Source organism: Chlorocebus sabaeus, chromosome 3 (genome assembly GCF_047675955.1).
Source record: "Chlorocebus sabaeus isolate Y175 chromosome 3, mChlSab1.0.hap1, whole genome shotgun sequence".
Taxonomy (NCBI): Eukaryota; Metazoa; Chordata; class Mammalia; order Primates; family Cercopithecidae; genus Chlorocebus; species Chlorocebus sabaeus.
In genome coordinates this window covers 9,553,105-9,574,736 of record NC_132906.1, presented here as the reverse complement: position 1 = coordinate 9,574,736, position 21,632 = coordinate 9,553,105, and the positions used below count along the sequence as shown (strand labels likewise).

Sequence of the window (21,632 nt, the reverse complement as noted above, 5' to 3'; positions counted from 1 at the left end):
AGGTAAGCCACAAGCTGAATAGGACCGTGCCACCAGCACACTGACAGACACCCAGTGCCGCCAGTGCTGGAAATTATTTCTGAGTTGTCCTTGCATCTTTGCAACGTAATCTCAAGGGTCATGGCCCTGGAAAGAATTTTCTGGTTGGCCACAGGCCAACCTAGGCTACAATGCCCGTACCTAGTTATTACAGATAATAGGGAAGTGAGGCAGACACTTAACTCACTCTTAATTTGCTGCTTTTCAGCTCATCCCTCCCATCATGATGCACAAAGAGATCTCACGTAAATGAGAAACCCTGCTAGGCAACCGGAGAGTAAATATCAGACATCTTTTTTGCTTCTCTAAGTGTGGTCCATGGACCAGCAGCATCAGTGTCCTCTGGAAGCGTATCAGACATGCAGACCCAGACCTAACCTAATCAGAATTTGCATTTTAACAAGATCTCCAGGTGATTTGCTTATGTGTTAAAAATTGACAAGCAGTGCAAATGAAGTTCTAATTTGGCAGGATTTCAGGCAGTATTATGAAGTGAAAGGAAGTATTTAGGCAGTTTGGGCACATATATTTTTGGCCCTAGGAGGTTACCCATAAGCATGACAGATCTGCCTGGCAATCTGTGCCCCTGAGTAATGCCTGCTTTTTACAATTTCTTTCTTTCTTAAGCCCTCAGATTTACAACTCCAAAATTATAGCATTCCCCTTGATAGCACACTAGGAGCCCTGATGGTCAAAGTGGATGGTGAGACAGTGGCCATCTAGATGTGTGGGTTGTTTGTAAATAACAGCTTGCCCATGTAGGTCACAGAGCCAAAAATTATTTTAAAAGGACAAAGGTGAGTTATTGACCTCTAATATAAATTCAGAAATGGAAGCTTAATATGAACCCAGTCACACGTGGATTCAAATCTTAGTCTCTTATTTTGTGATTTTTATCTTCCTGAGCCCAAATGTTCTCATCTCTAAAATGGGGTTAATAATCTAAGAGATAATCTATGTAAAGGACGTACCATAGTGCCCAGCCAGGACTATGTGCTTCATTAATTGTAGCTGTCATGTGTTTTAATTTGCTACATTAGGTGGACATGGTTCTTTATGCTTTAGTTCACTAAAGTGTTCCACATTATCAACTCATTTTGCAGTGGGATTGTTAGAACCACTAATGCTGAATGGTCTATGTTGAGTTTTAGAATTACAGATTCTTAGGCATTCAACTTCTCTTTCTGCCTCCAGTTTCTGTACTATGAGGCATCATAGAGTACAGTTTATATCATGAGGTCAGTTTGATAAATTGCAATCATGAATGTTGGAGAGATAAAAGTACATATTTGAAAAACTGCTGAATCCACTAAAGATATTCCTTAAAATATGACTTCTGGAATATTGCCATTACTGGCCACAATAGAAAAATATCAGCAGAACCTTTCATAAGACAGAAGTGATTACTTTTAGGTATTATAAACCTTCTAAAATTTACTTCCAACAGTTTTTAGTGGTAAAGATAAACAGATCTCTCTAAGCACGGGGCAGTGGTTAGTTTCTTTTTGTTTGTTTGTTTGAGACTGAGTCTCTCTCTTGCCCAGGCTGGCATGCAGTGGTGCGATCTTGGCTCACTGCAGCCTCTGCCTCCTGGGTTCAAATGATTCTCATGCCTCAGCCTCCTGAGTAGCTGGGACTGCAGGTGTGAGCCACCAACACCTAGCTACCTAGCTAATTTTTTTTTTTTTTTTTTTTTTTTTTTTTTTGCATTTTTAGTAGAGCCTGGTTTTTGCCATGTTGCCCAGCCTGGTCTTGAACTCCTGGGCTCAAGCAATCCACTCACCTTGGCCTCCCAAAGCGCTGGGATTACAGGCATGAGCCGCTGCACCTGGCCCGCGGTTAGTTTCTTAATCACGTCCTATAACTGGTCATTTGTCCACTTTTCCTTTGAGAATATGTCACGTTTTAGCATTGATTCCAAAAAATGTGAATTGAAATTATTTTCACAGCTAAAATGTTTTGGCCAGCATGCCCATGAAGTTATTAAATTATTTATTGAAAAGCAAGATAGGTTTTCCATTTACCATTTTAATTTTTATTGTCTTGTAAATTAAAGAACACAGTTATAAAGTAGAGACCCAGCTAATAAAGCTTAAACAAGTTGTTAATAAATGAACTAGGTGCATAAAATCCTTAAACCACATCTTCATTAGCAGTGAGGCGTCTTCATCCTCAATGGATTAATCGTTTCACTCACATAACAGTTTTGCCAAAGACACCTCCAACATGAAGGTCCTAGGTTACTTTTAGCTAGAATCTAAATATAGAACTGCAGAAAAATAATTGTACTAGCCTTTGAAGTGCATGGCTGTAATGTACCAAAAGAAAAAAATAGGTTTTTAATTTTTATTTTATTTCTTTTTTTGAGGCAGAGTCTCTTTCATTGTGTTGCACAGACTGGAGTGCAGTAGCACAGTCACGGCACACTGCAGCCTCAACCTCCTTGGGCTCAAGTGATCCTCCCATCTCAGCTTTCTGAGTAGCTGGGACTACAGGTGTCTGCCACCACACCCAGCCAATTTTGAAATTTTTTATAGAGATGGGATCTTGCTATGATGTCCAGGCTGCTCTTGAACTCCTGAAGTTAAGTGATCCTCCTGCCTCAGCCTCCCAAAGTGCCAGGATGACAGCTGTGAGCCACTGCGCCCAACCACAGAAATGTTTCATTAATAATAGCCAAGCAATATTATCACTACTGGCCAGGCAATATGGGGAACACTCTATCAGAAATTAAATTTGTGGGGATTTTACCCCATTGTTTGAACAGAGAATATCTAGATACTTCTATAAATGCAGAAATCGATTTGACCTTGAAGCAGAGCTTCCTTGTTCTAGTAAAACTTGCCTGAGTAATTGCCCTTAGAATTACTAGTTATAATTCCTGCTGTAGACTAGTAAACTGCTGTTAACAGTACTTGAGGCTCAAAGCCCTGTGCTCTATAGGCTGATGCTTTTTTCACCCCCTAAACTATGTAGAACATACATCCCAGACCTGGCTTTTACGTGGCACTGCCATTAACACTTGGTCTACTTCCTTCCTTCTTGGAGCCAATCCTTTATGGTTTACTGATCTTGTGCCTTCCATAAACCATCTTTACCACCACCCTTTGGGAACACACTAGTTCAGATACTGACAAAGGAAACCAGAATCTTTCCCCCTGATTTGCTAGTTATCAAGGCCAAGCGTCTGCCATTGTAATAGTAATGCTGTACCTCCTCCAACCAACCCAGCGCCAATTCTATCAACTTCAGATGTGTTGGCCATACCCTGACCTCAGTGTCTCTAAGAATGAAGTCTTTGAACCTCTCACATTCATAGCCCTGTCACGGGTGTGGGACTGCTTTTCTTTTTCACTATTGGAAATGGATAACTTACACTTCTATTATGTGAAATCGTTCTTGAGAAATATTTATCGTCACTATATAAACTTCTGTGTAACAAAAATACTGTAATATAAAAAGTAAGTTGATATATAATTTAATTCATATACTTTTCATATAAGAGTATTTTATAGTCGTTTACGTGGAATTTTATATGTAAACATAAGTTTATATATAAATTTTATAAACCTTTCTGAGTATTTTATAGTGGTTCTATATAATTTTATATATAAATTCACTTCATATTAGAGAGTATTTCTTATACAGAAATTTATGCAGTGATAATAAATACGTTGTTTTTTGTTTTTTGTTTTTGTTTTTTTTTTGAGACCAAATCTAGCTCCATTGCCCAGGCTGGAGTGCAGTGGTGTGATCTTGGCTCACTGCAACCTCTGACTCCTGGATTCAAGTAATTCTCCTGTTTCAGCCTCCCTAGTAGCTGGGATTACAGGCATGCACCACCATGCCTGGCTGATTTTCTTTTATTTTTAGTAGAGGCGGGATTTTGCCATGTTGACCTGGCCAGTCATGAACTCCTGACCTCAGGCGATCCGCCCACCTTGGCCTCCCAAAGTACTTGGATTACAGGTGTGAGCCACTGCGCCAGGCCAAATATATCACAACTTCTGTATAAGACACTCTTTTCTCTGACTCCATCATTTACCAGGAGATGATGCAGTCCTTTGCCTAATGATATCTCCACATTCTCTCAGAAGTTGGGGGACCAGTTGCTGATGTTTCACTGTCCTTCTGGCCCCTCCATCATGTCTGCATTTCCTGTGGATGGGATTTTCCTCTCTCATTTCAGTAAATTCCACTCTCTTGATGACCCGCTTTCTCTTCTGTCTTCCAGGTCTGTGCACTCCATCCCAGCAGCATTTAAATCATGCTTACGTATCTTCAATCTTAAAGAAAACTTCTTGCTTAGCCACAAATTCCTTTCTGGCGACTCCCCTTTATTTCTAACTACACTTCTTCAGTGTCTCAGAAGAGTGATCTACCCTCTGTTGCCACTCTTCAACCTAGTGTCATCTGTCATCGTTCCTACTACACTGACTTTTTTCTTGCAACAGGGTCTTTCCTTGTCACCAACTGGCTGACTCCTTGGCAGCAGTGTCGTTCGTTTAAGAACATCTTCTGTGTCTTCTCCAAGTCCACCATCCTACCCCTCTCGTGACAGCTGCTCAGTCTCCTCTGCAAGCCTCTCTTCTTGTGTTGTCACCACAGCCCCACTTAAAGTCTGTACTCCTCAGGAACTCCTCGTCTTTCTTCTCTTCTCATTCGACACACACAGGCTAGGTGATCTCAGCTACCTCCGTGATCTTCATACCATCAGGTAAAGTTGCCTCCTCCTCCTGAGCTTCAGACTAGAAAGTCACTGTTGACCATTCCTTCCTCTGTGAAAATACTGCTGTCTATTGGCTGCCCTGATTCCAGAGTCAAGTTTTCCTCCAACTTTCTTACCAAATGTGTCCTAGTCTTCTGAAATCTGTCACTCTCCTGCTTAGAGCCCTTCTATTGTTGGAATTCAGTGGAAATTATAAATCCAGGGAGTACCTGGCTCCCACCGTGGTGCTTCCCTCCTTGCACTAGCTCCAGCTATCCTCGTCTGACCCTTCTTTCGTTTCTGCAGACCTCGCTCTGTTATCTTATGCTGCTGGAGAAAAATGTATATAACCTGAAGTCAGTTCTGATTTATGAACTCCAGCCTTTACTGGTCTAAGAAGTTATTTCAAATGTCCATCGTTCTTCAACCCGTCAGTGTTGTCACCTTTCTCCTGTCAGTTGACTTTGCCATCTCCTTCATGGAAAAAGAAAAAAGTGAGCCTATCATGCTAGAATTTTCTGAGCCTCTTCCTCAACACTTAGAAATTTATCTCCATGGGAACCTATCCTTTCTTCTTTATTCTCTCTCCTAGGGTAAGAAATAGGCTCCTACCTTTTTAAGCCCAACCCCATCCCTTCCCCGAATCTTGAGGCATGCGTTTTAACTTCTCTATTGATATTGGCCTTTGTCTCAAGTAGTTTCATCTAATGTTACACCTTTATACCCCTTGGGAGGAAAAACAGCCCCTCAACTCCACATTTCCTTCTAGCTACTGGCCTAATTCTCCTAACCTTCAGATTTGAGCTTCCTGAAAGAGTAGCTTGTAATTGGGTAGCCCTACTTCCTTATGCCTCCTTGATGACTCAACCCACTGCAATTAGCTTCTGTTCTCTGATGGAATTGTTCTTTCTAAGGTTACCAATAAGCTTCATATTAGCCAAAACCAAAGGCTAATTTCTAACCTTTATCCTACTTCATGCCTTCGTGGTATTAGACACTGCTGAGCACCCCACCATGGAACTTTTTTCCTCCTTTGACTTATATGACCCTAATTTTTCCTCATGCTTCTGTCTTTCTAGCTTTTTCCCTTGCAGCCTCTTTGGGGGTGTCCTCTTTTCTTATTCATTCATTCAACAAATGTTTATGAAACTGGATCCTGAAGCTGCAGTGATAAGTGGGATACAGTCTCTACCCTCATTGGTACAGGATACAAGAGAAACAATCAAATAATTATACAAATCACTGTAGTTACACACACATTCTGGTAAATGCTGGGAGGGGGTGCCTTCGGGGTCTGATCCAGTCTCAATGGTGAGAAACACATGACATCTGAGTCATGTGAAGGCATCATCCATCTCACTGTACTACCTTTCCTGCTTTTTGGGAATATGAGATTTTGGTGAATGAATGCATATTCATCTTAGTCATACTCTTTATTATTTAATAATTGTCAGTCACATACCCTTTCACAATCTGCTATTTCCAAGTGTAGATATTTTTAGCCTTTTAATATACAGTCTCCTCCTCAGTCCCTTGTTAGTAGTTATGGAGATACTTGGGCTGAAATACATTTTTGTAAATCTTGAGTTCAGTTATGCCTTAGTTGAGCAGCAGCAGCTAGAACTTCCCAGAATTCCAGGTGTCCATCTATTTGCAGCTGAATTCCATCCGCTTTCTTAAAATCCGATTTCCCTATGTGGCTATCTAAATTTAGATCTCATGTGTTAGAGCAGGCAGCCTACTACACGCACATCTCTGAACACTACTTTGTGATATGCCATATTGCTGAAGAGGTGTGGACAGAGTACACAGTTGGTTTGAGTCTGGCCTCTATCACCTCATTCTTTTGACAGGTTATTTAAATTCACTGCCCAAGGAAGCAAAACTAGTAAACCAGCATTGAAACTCGGGCCATCTTGCTGGGATTGGGAGTTCACCCTGTAAAATAGGCCATGGTCTTGTAAATGACCATTGTTAATGGTGAGGAAACGGTTCTCCCACAGTGTTGCTTCCCTAGCCACTCTAGAAGCACAGGAAACAACTGGCCTTGGAATGAGGCCAGTGCCTAACCTACCTTGGTAAGGAATGATCTAAGGCAGTGCTTCTCAACAGGGACGATTTTTCCTCCACCCCCAACCTCCACCCCAGGTACATTTGGCAATGTGAGAAACGGACTCACCTATTTCTAGAGAAGTCCTCAAAAGATATTCTTAAAATTGAAAGTAACTATAGATTCAGAGTTTTCTGGAAAAGTGTACAGATCATTTATTCATTCAACACATTCTGAACACCTACTATGAGTCACGAGCCAGGGTTAACCTTCAACAGGCTTGGTCCTTGCCCCCAAGGAGATTATAATCCATCTCCTTTTGAGGTATTGGTGGTACTCAAATTTTACCATGCATCAGAATCCCTTGGAGGCTTGTGAAAAGCTCATTTCTGGGCCCTACTCCCAGAGTTTCTGATTCAGTAGGTCTGGGGTGGGGCCCAAGAATTTGCATTTCTAACAAGTTCAGGATCATACTTGCTCTAGGGGAATAGGGAAAGAAAGCTCCTGTGGTTTTGAGGATCAACATTTGCAGTATCTGTGGGACACTTGATTGTATCTGTCAGAATGTCTTTGGAAAAACAAAGGTTTCATAGCCCATGGCTGTTAGAGACAGACTTGGTGTTTCACTAACAACTAGGATTATTGCTAAAAAGCCCAGACATTTTATTGCCTATTTCTCTAAAGCCAGTAAGGTTGAACATTTTTTCATCTTAAAAAAAAAAAAAAAAATCTTTTTTACATGATTTATGTTTTCATTTCAATTATTTTTTGAAAAAAAATTCTGCTGAGGTCTTGGTGAGCAAATGGTTTTAAACTCCACACTTTTGGCTACGAATGAGATGTAAGATATAGACACTAGTTCTTAAAATTCAGCACTGTTCACTTTTGCCAAGTGAATATAAACTGAATTGCATCAAATTACAGAGAACAGAGTATCTAGAATATTGTTTTCTTTTATCATTTTTACCTTTCCATTGAAAGATGTAATCAGGCGATCAAAGTAGCAAGGGTTAAATTTCTAGACTACCACAAATTAGAATTGACAAGAAAAGCTTTCTGATCCATATTTGCCTGGGAAGGCTCCAAGGGAAATACAAGAAGCAGCAACTCAAATCCTGTTCTCTTCATTATCCTTTTTTTTTTTTTTTTAATAGCTCTTGCATAGGCTCGGTTTTTGGAAGTTGTATGCTGCTAATTTAGGTATATATGTCATTACAATTTTAGCATGGATCCTTCTCAGGCATACACAAGAGATGCCAGACATGTGAAAAAAGGAGGGAGCCAAGCACAGGAACCTCAGGGACACTGTATGACTGTTCTAGAGTCAGAAACCACGTGAACACGTATCGGATTGATAGACCTGAGGCTCAAGTCTATCCTGTGCCCTGTCTCGCTCTTTCCTCTCAACGTCCCCTTCTCTTTCTGGAACTGGATTTCACATAACTCTTTAGGTGAGAACTAGAGCCATTCAGTCAAAGACTAAAAAGAGGCAAGGTTGGACCAAGTTTAAGTAAGAATCAGGTGACAATTAGCTTTGCGATGGTTAATGAAATCATTTGTCTCGGCATAGACTCTTCCCCTGGAAGTGTCTTGCAAAAGCTGGTTACTGGTGAAGTAGGATGGAGAGTTAAGGGAATGGGTTGGATGACCTCCAAAGCCCTTTTAACTACAAGGTGAATCTACAAGTGTGAGAGTCTTAGGTCAACATTTATTGGAGTGCAGATATGGACAGAGCTCTGTGCTAGGCACTGGGCCACAAAGACATGAAACATGGTCTTGACCCTCGGAGGCTTGCTCCCTAATCAAGGGCACCAGGTAGACAGACATTTAAATAACATAAAAATGCAAAGGAACATAGACTAGGCATTCTTTTTAGTTCTGGAACTTGTGTTGAGGATCACATTGGTTACTTTTAGGGTCAACTGCTAGAACTTGAGGAGCAACTTTTTTTAGTTAGAAATTCCCATATAAAAATAAAGATGAAAACATGGAAAAGATACCCTTAAAAAATTGGAATTCAGTGCAAATTTTATTAGACTACAAAAACATATCATACAATTATTATTTTAGATATATTTATATAAAGTCATAAAAGCTATACTTTTTGAAAAACATTAGCATAAGAAATTTTTTAATTTGTTATATAAGTAAATTAACTTTAGCATCTTAAGGATTCAATGATAGTTTTTAAATTTATTTTTTAAATTGACAAATAGCAATTGTACATATTCTTGAGGGCACATAATTATATTTCCATACATATAACTTATAGTTATCAGATCAGGGTAATTAGCACATCCACCATCTCAAATGTTTATCATTTCTTTGTGTTGAGAATGTGCGATATCCGTCTAGCTATTTGAAACTATACATTGCATTATTGTTAACTATAGTCATTCTACAGTGCTGTAGAACACTAGAACTCATTTCTCCTATCTAGCTATAATTTTGTATCTTTTAACAAATCTCTCTGTCACTCTCCCTTCCCAGCCTCTAGTATCCTCTGTCCTACTTTTTACTTCTATGAGATCAACTTTTTTTAGCTTTCACATACGAGTGAGAACATGCACTGTTTAACTTTCCGTTCCTGGCTTTTTTCACTTAAAATAATGTCCTCCAGTTTCATCTATATTCCATGAACGATGGGATTTCACTCTTTTTTATGGCTGAATAATACTCCATAGTGTGTATATATCACATTTTCTTCATTCATTCATCTGTTGTTGCACACCTAGGTTGACTCCATATCTTGCTTTTTGAGAATAGTGCTGCAATAGACATGGGATGCAGATGTCTCTTTGTCATACTATCAGTGACTTGCTTTGTTTTTTGTTTTTTGAACAAGTTATTTCAAATGTCATTGCCCAGGATGGAGTGCAATGGCAGGATCTCGGCTCACTGCAACCTCCACCTCTCGGGCTCAAGTAGCCAGGATTACAGTTGCTTGCCACCTCACCTGGCTAATTTTTGTGTTTTTAGTAGAGACAAGGTTTCGCTATGTTGGTCAGGCTGGTCTCGAACTCCCAGCCTCAGGTGATCTGCCCACCTCGGTCTCCCAAAGTGTTGGGATTACAGGCGTGAGCCACCACGCCCAGCCTCAATGACTTGTTTTAATGAATTTTCTCTCTGAAGACTTACTGCTATTTCCTGCTTATTGACAGCCGTGGCAGCAAGCATCCAAAAACTGATTGTTCTGAGCTCTTTGAAACTTTTGGACACTTCTCCTATTGGGAAAGTAGAATTTTTCTTTTGAATAATTCTCATTTCCCACTAAGCATATAAGCAACCTGGAGTATCTTGTCAGATCCATACAGATTAATATTTCAAGCATCATAATCCTTATACATTCGTTTTTGACAATGGAGACTACGGTTACGAGTAGAAGTTTTTAAATAAGGACTACTTTTGAGGTCCCAAAGCCTTGAAAATCTGAGGTATAAACCAAACAACATATTCCAATGAGATATTGATACCTAGTTTTCTTAAGTGTCTCATTCAAAGGTTGAGAATTTCTTCCTGAAATTTAGACAATATATTATAGAAATGTGGTTTGTCTTTTTGTACATTTAGGATGATTATTTTTAAAAATAATTCTAGGCATTGTGTATTCTGTATATTAGTGTAATAGTCAATGCAGTAGTTAGAATTGTGGTTGCTAATAGTCACAAAATCTAGTAAAAATGTGAGTATATGAACCCATCCCCAGGAAACTGATGGGATGAGTAGTAAATTTTTTTTTTTACTATTTAACAAAAATATTTAATGCTGCCAAAAAGTATAAAAATACAGTAGGAATGGCAGTACAATACAAAGGAATCTCTCCTAATTTTTGTTTTACATATTTCTGTATTTCATACAAGCATTAAAAACAGTTAACAACACATCCAATGAAAGGCTCTGCAAAGTCTTCTGCTGGTGGGTGCTCCTCATGCCTTGTATGTAAAGTTTACTTTGTAAACAAATGACTGTGAGGCAATCTAGAGGGTTAGCAAGCCTCACTTTAGTGTCAGGAGTGGGCTTCAGGTCTGGCTTTGCACATCAATGGTTCAAAATGTATAGCTCCAGAATATTCTCAAGTCATGAACATCAGGTGCCTATCGTGGCCTTTTTCTTTTTCATTCATTCTCATTTAGCCTCTGTTTCATCTGCTGCACGTTCTGAACTGTGGTGGCCTTTCTGCCCTCTCCAATACATTTCCGTGGAGCATTCTCACTGTTCTCCTCCATTGTATCTTGCATTTGCTGTACATCGGTCACCTGTCAGTTTTTCTTCTTCTAGACCAATTCTGTTCCGATTGTATTTTTCAGTCGTTAACTTTGTTTGGTGAGTGATCAAAAGCAGGAGCTAAATTTTACTTAGAAAGTGCTTTCCACCGTTTCTGTATACTAGAATCTCCCTTTACACATTTTACTGCTTCTATTGTAGCCATGTATGAGAATCTCAGTTGATCTGGGGTCTGAATAAGACCCATTCGGTATTTTCTCATGTTCAATAACACTTTTTTAATGTTAATATAATCTCCTTTTCCCATCAAAACAAGACAAGTGTCTACCAGAGAGAAGGTGCTGAGCACCCAGTGCCTTCACTACAATGGATCACCGCAGGCTCATGGTCAGGGTTCAAGGAGCCAGATTCTCTCACTTTAACCAAGAAATTGAGAAATGAAGCTGGTGATTCAGGGACTCCAAAATCTGGCCAGGTAGTGTAATGAAAGTGAGATATTGTTCTGGTTTCACCACTACTGATATTTTCTAATCATAGAAGATGTACTGTGTAATACAACTTCACATCTTCTGATAAGAGCTTCACACTGAATCCTGTTTCTTTAAACAGCATCTCTTGGTCATCTGTTGGCCAGTACTGTGCACATTTAAGCGATTCTTTCTCCACAATGCAGTTCAGCATGACAACTGCTTTGGTCTTCTGCTGCCAAACCGTGAGCCAGAAATGGCAGCACATGTTAGGAAGTGGACCCTGTGTTAAGATGTAACTCCTCTGTGCCTCTTCTATGTCAACTAAGCTGGCATTAATATAATCATTCTCAGCATTTTGCAGTTTAACACGACTGTGATCGTATGGGCTTCCATCTCTGTATCTATTTCGATTTCTGTTTTCTGGAAACTTGGCCACTCTATGAAGATAGTCATGGGACTCATTTCGAATTTCCAAGTACGGCGGCTGCCAGCAATACTGAGCATCCAACTCCTCGCACTCCCGCTCAATGATGGTGGGCATGGCTGGGACGAGTCGTAAATCTTAAGAGAAATGGAGGAGTGAGGATGGCTCCTAAGCTGGACAGACACCCAGTGTGGTTGATTATAGTCAGTCATTACTCAAGGAATTTGTACATATTCTATTCACGTGTATATATGGTAAATTTCTAATTATCATACTCCTATAAAGTAATTACCATACTCCTATAAAGTATTATATTCATTATAAAGTGAAGAAAGTGAGGCTGAGAGAAGTTAAATTATGTGCCCGAGGTGATGGCCTAGTGAATGAGCAAACTTGGTTTAGCAGTCAGGTCTGTCTGGCTCCCAGGCTGCTGGTGTTTTACGTTACCACATTGTCTTAGTCTGGGCGCTCCCGAAAGCAAAGCCTGTACAGACAACTTGGAGGTAGGTAGGGAGTTTATTTGGGAATGTGACACCAAGGAATAGACTGATAAGACAGAAGAATGACCCCCCGGAAGGAGAGAAAGCCAACCCAAGGGTCCCTTTCAAATTAGCAAACATTATGAATGTCTGCTACTTGATCCTGTGGGAGCTTCTGAGGAACCTTTTAACGTGTATCTCAGAATCGGCCACCCTGGGCTAAAAATGAGACAAGCATTTTTCTATGCGCTCCTGTCCCTCAGTGGTCGAGGGCAAGCTTACAGGCCTTAACTGTCCCCCGTTGCCAGATTGTCCATGCCCAAGTACCAAGTGGTTCCCATGGGACTCCTGTGTCACAGCTCCAACATAGCCCTGGGGCCAGAAACCCGGGGCAGAGGCCAGAAGCAGGTGCTGTGAGGTTGCATCCGCACAAGATGCAAGAAGCCCACCACGCAGGCCTAGGCACCACCGCAGTGTTTGAAATAAGAGGTGAAATTGAGAACACGTGGTCTATTGCCCAGAATGTTGAGAGACACATGACCAGTTATAATGAGAGAGTGGAATGAGAATCTTCAATGTCTCATCATGCATGCATGCATTCATTCATTTATCCATTCAGTCACCAGCGAATGCTGGGTAGTATATGAAGTGAAAGAAGAATTAAAATGAGTCTAACTGAGTTTCAGATACTACGGAAAAGAAAATAGACAATGTGATAGTGTGTTCTAAGTGCTTCAATAGAAGTATACTAAGAGGTAGTAAAAGTATAGAAGGGAGATACCCACTGTATTCTGTGTGTGGACAGAGAGGGGGTGTGGGGAGAAGGGAGGTCATTTTTCTAGAGCTTAGTCTTGAAAGATAAATAGAAGTCAGCCAACTGGGGAGAAATATGAGCATCGGCTCTATATTCAAATTAAATTTTAGTATTTCAATATTAAGTTTCCTAAGTATGATCATTGTGGTTATGTAAGAGAGTGTCCTATTTTTAGGAGAAACGTGCTGAAAAATTTAAGAGTAAAGTGTCCTAATGTCTGCAACTTACTCTCAAATGATTCAGCACAGTAAATATTTGGGGATGGGGAAAAGCAGGTGAACACAAATGTCACAAAATGTTAATAACTGGTGAATATAAGTAAAGGGCATGTATGTGTTTATTGCACTAATCTTATAACTTTTTTAAATTTTCTGAAATAAAAAAAGGAGGGGAGAAAGTTAATTAATTGAAGGCCGTGGGCAGGGGTTGGGGAAGAGCAGTCCGGGATGGGCTTGTGAGAGGGACAGCAACACCTGAGGACACTTGGGGCATTTTTTAAACTGCAGCAGTTGGCCAGGCGCAACGGCTTACACCTATATCCCAGCACTTTGGAGGCCAAGGCAGAAGGATCATTTGAGACCAGCCTGGGCAACAGAGCAAGACCCCATCTCTACAAAAAAATACAATATTAAATAGCCAGGCATGGCGGCACATGACTGTGGTCCCAGCTACTCAGGAGGCTGAGGTGGGAGGATTGCTTAAGCCCAGGAGTTCGAGGCTGCAACGAGCTATGATCACACCACTGCACTCCAGCCTGGGCAACAGAGCAAGACCCTCTCTCTACGAAAAGTAAATAAATTGCAGTGGTTAGTGGGACACCGTGGGACATAAATGCTCATGATAGAGAAAAAACAAAAATGAGACGAGAAGGGAGTGATCTATGCTAGAGTGTTGGGCTGCATCCTGAAGGCCTAGGTGACATTGAATAATTTCATGCATCTTTTTGTGTTTTAGATGGTCACTTTAGCAGCAGTTTAATAAGAATGGATTAGAAAGGCCCAACACTGTGGCAGGAAGATGAGTTTTTATGTTATTACAGTAGTTAAGGTGACAGATTCTGTAGGCCTACAGGAAAATGGTGCCAAAGATAAAGTGAAGACAGCTTTGAAACTGCAGAGGGCAGAAGAGTCAACAGGACTTGGCAATCCCCTACACTCAGTGAGTTCCTAAGAAGACGGACTCGGTTCAGTTCAGGGATGAGTCTTTTAAACCCCAAAGAGAAGGAAGACTTGTGGAGGAAAAAGTTTAGTTTTAGAATGTATTTAACCATGAAATAATGAATTAAGGTGTTTAGTTTGTACATCAGGGGTTTATTTATCTTTTATCACCATAACTAGTACTGCTTGCAGTATAGTAGGTATTCAACAAAATTTTTTAACCTGTGTTTAGAAATCATGATAGTAGATGGTAAAATGCTTTCTTCAGTTGCTGATACTCAGGGGAACTATGTTGTATGTTTTGTTAATGTTTTCTCCCTGAGGGCTAAGCATTTGGTGAACATCTGTCTCCTAACACCTGTTGGACTGGTTTACCTGGCAATCCAAAGTGAACATGTGCCAGGGTAGTGCCACTTAAAGTACCTTCACTTTTTAGAATCTATCAGATGGGTTTAGAGTCAGTTTTGTCTTTCACCAGCTAGTTTTCTCAGTTTCGAAAGTACAAGTATTTCTCCTTCTTAGTAAATGTAATATATGACACATGAATTTAAAGAACGTACAAAGTAGGAAACATTTATATTTCATACAACTTGAATTTTCAAATGCAGAAATTCCCTCTTGGGAGTGAGTCTTATGCTTTGGAGCAGGAATGACAGAACAGATATGGTACCAAAGCCAAGCTCACCTAGATATTGCAAACACACAGGCAAAAGAGGAGGTGGCCCAAGTGTGTCATCAGAGGGTCACTCGGCATCGGAGCAGTTCCTTTGGCGGGTGGTGAACTGAGCAAAGAGGCAAATGAATGATAGGTAGTTATAGAGAGAGAATCCCTACATCAAGGAAATACGACAAACACCAGGACTTGATTTTGATTCTATGTCTAAGAGCCTTCCTTTGACATCCTTCCCCACTATGTCAGGGAGGCTATGTACTCTCACTCCATTCAGTCGTTAGCAGTGCTCACACTGGTAATAACTTCTTGTTATCCGCTTTCCTCTTTGGACTTTAGATAGTCCCCTGAAAGCCACCCACCTTTGTGTTCCCAGTGTTTAGATTGGTCCCTCGCACAACGTCAGTATTCTGTAACTTTCACATATATGAACAAACAAATGGACAAATGAACATACATGATTTCCTAAAAGGATATCATAGCTCTTGATAGTCATGACAGCACTAGTATTAACCTTTGTTTTGTAATGAGTTTCAATTTAATGTTGTTAAGGAAAATACAGGATTTTAAAAACTAGTACACACACATACACATATTCCAGAGTCTTTCTAATGAGTTCGAATATTAATTTGTAAAAGAATCTAACAACACATGCTTTAAAAAATAGTGTTTGTGGCCAGACATGGTGGCTCACGCCTGTAACCCCAGCACTTTGGGAGGCCAAGGCAGGCAGATTACCTGGGGTCAGGAGTTCGAGACCAGCCTGACCAACATGGCAAAACCCCATCTCTACTAAAAATATAAAAATTAGCCAGGCATGGTGGTGGGTGCCTGTAATCCCAGCTACTCAGGAAGCTGAGGCAGGAGAATTGCTTGAACCCAGGAGGCGGAGGTTGCAGTGAGTTGAGATCACGCCACTGCACTCCAGCCTGGCGTACAGGCTGAGACGGAGCAAGACTCCATCTCAAAAAAAAACAATTCGTGTTTGTGCCAGGCACAGTGGCTCATGCCTATAATCCCAGTACTTTGGGAGGCCAAAGCAGGAGGGTCTGTTGAGACCAGGAGTTCAAGACTAGCCCGGGCAACATAGTGAAGCCCTGTCTCTACAAAAATAATAATAATAATAATAATAATAATAATAATAATAATAATAATACAAAAATTACTCAGACATGGTGGCCTGCACCTGTAGTCCCAGCTACTCAGGAGGCTGATGCAGGAGGACCACTTGAGCCCAAGATGTCAAGGCTGCAGTGAGCTGTGATTGTGCACTGCTCTCAGCCTGGGCAACAGTGTGAGACTCTGTTTATTACTCTAAACACTATCACTAGTACTATAAGAGTAATAGAGTTTATTACTAAGTTGTTTTAGGATCTGTCAAATACAGAGATGCTGCCCCAATCTAGTCAGACATTTCTGATTGATTGATTGATTTTTTCAGACAGTATCTCATTCTGTCATCTAGGCTGGAGTTCAGTGGCACAATTACGGCTCACTGCAGCCTTGACCTCCTGCACCCAAGTGAGCACCTGAGTAGCTGGGACCACAGGTGTATGCCAGCATGACCAGCTACTTTTCTTATTTTCTGTGGAGATGGTGTCTCACTCTGTTGCCCAGGCTGGTGTTGAACTCCTGGGCACAAGAGATCCTCCTACTTGGCCTCCCAAAGTGTTGAGATTACAGGTGTGAGGCATTGCACCCAGCATCTCTGATTCTTTTGATTCCATTGAAACTAAAGTTTCAGTACATCAAGAAAGAAAACAGCCCAAAGGAACTCACGCTGTCCCTTTATTCACTATCAGGGACAATGTTAATAGGGACTGCTTCCAGCTGTCTGCACAATGCCCTTTACTGTCCAAGACCAGCACTTCCAAGACAGTGTGGTTCATTTGGTCTTAAGAACAGATACTGAGGAATTGGTCCATAATCCACAGCAAAGCTCTGTAGGCACCTGATACCATGGAGAGGTGTTCTGACATTCTTACACGTCTCCCAGGGCAGAAACTATAGGTTCTGAGTGACATCTCGTCATAATTCAGTGGAAGCATTAAGAGGCAAGCAGGCATAATTCTGGGCAAAGAAGGGCTCCCATCATAAGAATTTTGCAAACCGCATACTCTTATTTTGTAACAAAGCTTGTAATTTATCTTTTGGAAAGAGGCACACAGATCTTGATGTAATTTGTGTAATAGATGCTGTTTACTAATGAAATATCCTTTTCAAATGAAAGGAAAATATTAGTTTCCTACGTCAGGTGCTGTATTAGTCCATCCTCATGCTGCTAATAAAGATATACCCAAGACTGGGTAATTTATAAAGGAAAGAGGTTTAATTGACTCACAGTTCAGCATGACTGGGGAGGCCTCAGGAAACTTACAATCACAGCGGAAGGGGAACCAAACACGTCCTTCTTTACATGGCGGCAGGAAGGAGAAGTGCTAAGCAAAAGGGGGAGAAGCCCCTTATAAAACCATCAGAACTCATGAGAACTCACTCAGTATCACAAGAACAGCATGATAATAACCACCCCCATGATTCAGTTACCTCCCACTGGGTCCCTCCCACAACACGTGGGGATTATGGGAACTACAATTCAAGTTGAGATTTGGGTGAGGACACAGTCAAACTCTATCAGGTGCTTATGACCATTTTAAAACCTGAAACACAGTGGTATTCCTATTGTAAATTTTCCTAGAAAAACACCATTAGATAAAATGCAACAAGCGATAAAATAGCATTTTATATTGTAGAATGATAATTTTTATTTTCTCCTAAACATAGGCGACTAACCCATATCTTTTTTTGAGTCTCTCTCACTCTGTTGCTCAGACTGAAGTCCAGTGGCACCATCTTGGCTCACTACAGCCTCTGCCTTCTGGGTGCAAGCAGTCCTCCTGCTTCAGCCTCCCAAGTAGCTGGGATTACGGGCGTGTGCCACCATGCCTGGCTAATTTTTGTATTTTTAGTAGAAACGGTTTCACCATGTTGGCTAGGCTGGTCTCAAACTCCTGATCTCAAGTGATCCACCAGCCTCGGCCTCCCAAAGTGAGCCACTACGCCTAGCCATATCTTTATATTAAAAAAAAAAAAAAATCTAAAGTCCTGTTTGTAAGTACTCTTTCCCCATAGTATTAGACAGACAACATACTGCTCTGTAGCAAACCACCCCAAACTCAATGGTTTGTATTAACACGTATGTGTTCTCATACTCACAGGTCTTAAGGTTGGCTGAGGTTTAGCATCTATAGAACGGGCTCAGCTCCTGACTCTGCTTAAGGCTGTGGGTAAAGGAAACCAATCCTTAGTCAGTTGAAAATAAGTTTGCCCTGTATTTGGTTCATGAGGTTTTGCCAATATACATAATTGTTAAACTTTCACTGAAAATGTTTAGCAACAATATTTTTTATGAAACGAGAGGGTAAAGTGAGAAAACTTACAACTGGAGCAGTGCCTTACCTTTAGTATGTTCTCAAATAATATTTGGGAAAAGAATAAAACAATGGAATATAAAGAAATCAGAGACGATAAAATTTCTTAAAACTGTAACTAAGCAAACCTTGGACAAAACCTGACAAAGCTAAGCAGCAGAACGCTTTTTCCCCATTGCCTTTGTCATCAGTTATGTGAATAACATCTCAGGAGGACTTCAGGCTTGGCATGGCCCACACACATTATCTCTGCTACTTGCCGAAAACCCATCAGTAATGCTGAAGGAGTAGGATAGGGATAAAGAATGTTTTGAAAGATGGGAGACACATGGACCAGTGGTAATTAACAGCACGAAACCTACACCTACAAATGTGTGTGTTGTTTGGGGGGGGGTGGGTAAGAGTCAAGTTTCAAGAAAGGGGAGCCTTCAGATACCCCTAAAGGTGGATTCAGAGTAGGACTGAAAATTCAATAATTAATGAAATATTGTATAAAGAATAACTAAACTGGGCTGGGCATGGTGGCTCATGCCTGTAATCCCAGCACTTTGAAAGGCTGAGGTAGGAGGATCAGTTGGGGCCAGGAGTTCAAGACAAGCCTGGACGACATAGCAAGACCCCATCTCTAAAGAAACTACAAAAATTAGCTGGGCATGGTGGCACCCACCTGTAGTTCCAGTTACTCAGAAGGGCTGAACTGGAAGCACCACTTGAGCCCAGTAGGTTAAGGCAGCAGTGAGCTTTCATTGTTCCATTGAACTATAGCTTGGGCAACAGAGGAAGACCCAGTCTCTAAAAAAAAAAAAAAAAAAAGAAAGAAAAATCACACTTCCAGTTTCCATCCTCAAGAGTGTAGTTAGGAAACCACTTCTCCCCAAGTATAAAACGTGAGGTTGGCCAGGCGCAGTGGCTCACACCTGTAATCCCAGCACTTTGGGAGGCCAAGGCAGGCAGATCACGAGGTCAGGAGACCAACACCATCCTGGCCAACATGGTGAAACCCCGTCTCTACTAAAATACAAAAAAGTAGCCGGGCGTGGTGGTGCACACCTGTAGTCCCAGCTACTCGGGAGGCTGAGGCAGGGGAGTCGCTTGAACCTGGGAGGCAGAGATTGCAGGGAGCTGAGATCGCACCACTGCACTCCAGCCTGGCAACAGAGCAAGACTCCGTCTCAACACAAACAAAACTTGAGGTTTAGTCTCCAGCAGTGTGCCATAGAACTTTCCGTGATGATGAAAGTACTTTATATCTGCATTGTCCAACTAATGGCTCAGTAGCCACCTGAAATGTAGCCAGTGTGACCACACATGGTGGCTCACACCTGCCCAACACTTTGGGAGGCCAAGGTGGGTGGTTCACTTGAGCCCAGGATTTTAAGACCAGCCTAGGCAACATGGTGAAAACCTGTTTCTATAAAAAAAACACAAAAATTTGCTGGGCATGGTGGCACACACTTGCAGTCCTAGCTACGCAGGAGGTTGAAGCTGAGGTAGGAGGATCTCTTGAGCCCAGGAGGTTGAGGCTACAGTGATCCATGATTGCACCACAGTGATCCATGATTGCACCACTGCACTCCAGCCTGGGTTACAGAGTGAGACCTTGTCTCGAGAAAAACCCGCAAACAAAAATACACGAAATATGGCCAGTGTGACTGAGGAAATGAAGTTTAGTTTTAATTTTGATTCAAATAGCCACATATGGCTAGTGGGTGACATATTGGACAGTGAAGCTCTAGACTCAGGAATACTGGACACTGCTGAGGATGGGATGGATTCTCTTGCAGAAAAACAGGAAAAGTGAGTAGAATTCTTCAAGTGACTGCTGAGATCTGTCAGCCTCTTCTATTACATGGCACCCAGGTTGGAGGATTCCTTTCTGACAAAACTATGCTGCCAAATTTATGTGAATAACAGAATAATACTCCTATTAATAATAATATTCAGTTATTCCCAATAGAGCAGTTGGCACTCTAATTCATCACCCAGTGACAGCACCCTCACCTAGAGTCAGCATTTGTTGTGGTCGTTTTGTTTTGAGATGGGGTCTCACTGTGTTGCCCAGGCTGGCCTTGAACTCCTGGGCTCAAGCAGCCCTCCCCGCTCAGCCTCACATCCATCAGCATTTTAAATGCCTCCCTCTCAAATGTGACTAGGTAGCCAAGGATCACCATGCATTTGGGGAAAGCTGCCCAGCTGAAATGGAAATCAATGCAAACAGAAGAAAAAGAACTGAAACAAGACATGACAGGGAACATAAGAAAAAAAAAATAGTTTTTTAAAGAGAGAAGATATTGCAGCCTAAAACAAGATCAGAGGCTATATAAAAGATCGGAGGAACACGTTTCTACATTCAGGCGCCTCCTGACTCACCTGAATTCCAGCAGAGCACAGTAAGCGCCAGTTCTCCGCCTGCCCTGGATTGGGCCCCGCAGTTGCAGAGAAAGCTTGGGAATAAAAATGGAGGTAAATCTTTAAGTGATTACCTATTCTTCTGACCCACCGGCTACAAATCGGTGTTCCCACCACTTTCTCCTCAGGTTCAACTGATTTGACAGAGCAGCTTACAGAGCTCAGGGAAACACTTTACTTATGTTGACCTATTTATTATAGTGGATACAGAGGAACAGATGGGAAAGATGCATAGGGCCAGGTATGGGGGAAGGGTGCAGAGCCTCCATGCCCTTTCCAGGGTCACCACATTCCAGGAACCTCCACATTTGCAGCTATCTGGAAGCTCTGCAAACCCAGTCCTCTGAGGGCTTTATGGAAGCATCATTACATAGGCATGATTGACTACATCATCGCCTATTGCTGATCAACTCAACCTTCAGCACCTCTTCCCTCCCCGGAGGTAGGGGGAGTGAGGCTGACATTCTAACCCTCCAATCTTGCCTTGGTCTTTCTGGTGCCAGTGTCCATCCTGAAGCCACCTAGAGATCCCCAGCGATTAGTCATCTCATTAGCAAAGCAAGATACCTTTATTGATCTGGCCGTTCCTAGGGCTTGAGGAGCTGTGGCTAGGAACAGAGATGAAGGCCAGTGGATCACTGGAGGGCTCCCACTATCTCACTTTTGGGGCAGAAGTGGACATTCTGAGGTGGGGAGTGGTTGGCTCAGAACCTCTGACTTGCGTGTTCAATCCCAGGCAGAGAGACATCGCTGGGACCTG

The 21,632-nt window shown here is 41.6% G+C and overlaps 1 protein-coding gene and 1 pseudogene across 2 annotated transcripts in view; one reads left to right on the top strand and one right to left on the bottom strand.

The window, feature by feature from the left end:
- HMGB1 (high mobility group box 1) overlaps positions 1 to 21,632 on the top strand; it is a 154,982-nt gene that overhangs the window by 51,273 nt on the left and 82,077 nt on the right. The window lies entirely within an intron of this gene.
- Positions 10,892 to 12,781, bottom strand: LOC103214227 (tyrosine-protein phosphatase non-receptor type 2 pseudogene; annotated as a pseudogene).